At 33.1% G+C, this 2157-nt stretch overlaps 1 non-coding gene across 1 annotated transcript; it reads right to left on the reverse strand.

The window, feature by feature from the left end:
* Positions 1-590: 590 nt before the first annotated feature.
* LOC126010031 (U1 spliceosomal RNA) lies at positions 591-750 on the reverse strand. The gene has a single exon (XR_007496172.1). It is a non-coding gene; the product is annotated as a U1 spliceosomal RNA (small nuclear RNA).
* Positions 751-2157: the final 1407 nt, after the last annotated feature.

Genomic DNA, 2157 nt, shown 5'->3' on the forward strand with positions numbered 1-2157 from the left:
GAACTTATCCTGTCCTGAGTGCAGAGCGAGGATAATATTGAGCACTGCAAGCCCCAAATCAAAACAAAAAAAGAAGAAAAAAATCCTTTCATTATCTCTCCTTTTATTGTCAGTTTTCAGATAATAGAAAAGAACCTGATTAGAACAAGAAAACGTTTTGAAAGATAATTTTACTACTACACCTGAAATTTTCCATTTTCCTTACCTCTCCCATATTTCAATTATGGGAAATTATTTGTAATGTTAAGGAACTAATTAAAAGATAATGTGATAGTCAGGCAACTCTTCAAGTTGCCAAAATGCTGTGATACAAATGAGCAGGTAACCTATTTCAAATAGAGTCATGTTCATGCAATGAAAAAAGGAAAGCTCTTCAACAGACAGCTTAAGAAAACTGTAGTTGGTAGCCACAAGAAGAATAAGAAAATGAAGCGAGGAAATGAGAGGGAAGAATAGAGGGAGGAAGAAAAACTTGATCAGTTTTTGAACCATACATAAATTAGTTCAAATTCAACAAAATCTTGAATATTAGACCTAAACTTATAAAATACATAAAATCGAAGCACGGGTCTTCACTGTTAGAGATAAAATAGGAGATGAAAATTTTTCGCCCACTGCCACAAATTATGCAGTCGAGTTTCCCACATTTGGGGAAATCGCAGGGATCAGCACATCCGGAGTGCAATGGATAAGCCTCACCCTGGGAAAACCACCTTGGTGATTATGGTATCTCCCCTGCCAGGTAAGTATAGGAGATTAAATTTAAGTGACAATGAAATTAAAAAAATGAATGGGATTATTACCAAATAATAAAACCTTTTATATGTAAATATAAATATATATAGAAATAGAAAATATTTATAGAAAATATAAAAGTTTTCATATAGCAAAGAAAAAAGACCTCAATAATAAAAATGATAAGTTATTACTAGGAGAGGACATCTGCATTTCAAAGATCAGATAAGAGATATATGTAAAAGTTATATTAAATCACACAACTCACGAAAAGCAACAATCCATTAAAATTTTGCAGGAAAGGACACTTCTCCAAAGACACTAATAAATGATCCAGATAGACATATGAAGAAAAACTAGTCAATAGCAAGTATTATTTAGTAAATACAAATAAAAAACATAATAACGTATCACTTTACATTTGAGAATCTGATCTAAAAAAATGATCAAAAAAGTTAGAAACATTAAGTGTAAGCAGTGTTGTGCAGACAAAGGCACCCCAGTACATTGTTGGTGGAAATATAATTGACACAGGTACTATAAAATCATAAATTTTAAAATTATTTTTAAATTAAATCACCATGACTTACAAACATATTCATAGTTGAGATTTATATCTACAATATTCCACCTATCCAGTGTCAACTTAACCTCCACAAATATTTCCAATCTCTCTCCCAAATCTGCTCTTCTCTCCCAGTCTGCCATTTTGACAGGCACCTTTTAAGATTAGTGGTTTGAGTTTGGGTCTCATGTTTTCAGTACTGTTAAATGGTTTGAATATTTACATCTATAATTCCTCAAACCACTGATGTGTACTGAAATCCCCTTAAAATCTGCCTCCTGTTATTTCTCTTTCTTCACATCCCTTCCACTCTATGACTTTCTTCCTTTTCCTCGTGTAGGGGCACAGGTGAGCTTAATGTTTCCCATTTAAACCATTGCATTCCTTATCCAATTATTCTAGATATGATATATAAAGAACACAATCCTGTGATTTCCCTTCTTTATCTGGCTTTGTTGCAGCAAATTGCAACAAATATTTTTTACAGCTTTGTAGTATTCTTTACAGCTTTGTAGTATTCCATTATATATATACTATCTAGAAAATCCTTTAAAAATAATTTAAAAGCCAGTGATACTACTCTCAAAGATATGAAAACACTTATTCGAATAAACATTGCTATAGTCTCACTATATTCATAACAGAATAATTCACAATAGCTAAAACATGGAGGTTGAAGATCTTACCTGTATTTGTGTGTGTATGTATGTGTTTTGAGGGGTCCCACACCTGGAGGTGGCCAGACTTATTCCTGGCTCTGCACTCGCCCCTGCCAGTTTGTTTCTTTGTCTGTGTCAGTACTCATACAACCATATGAGATACCATATGGATTCAGGTTGGTCACATGCAATGAAAAA

The sequence above is a fragment of the Suncus etruscus genome, chromosome 5 (genome assembly GCF_024139225.1).
Source record: "Suncus etruscus isolate mSunEtr1 chromosome 5, mSunEtr1.pri.cur, whole genome shotgun sequence".
Classification (NCBI taxonomy): domain Eukaryota; kingdom Metazoa; phylum Chordata; class Mammalia; order Eulipotyphla; family Soricidae; genus Suncus; species Suncus etruscus.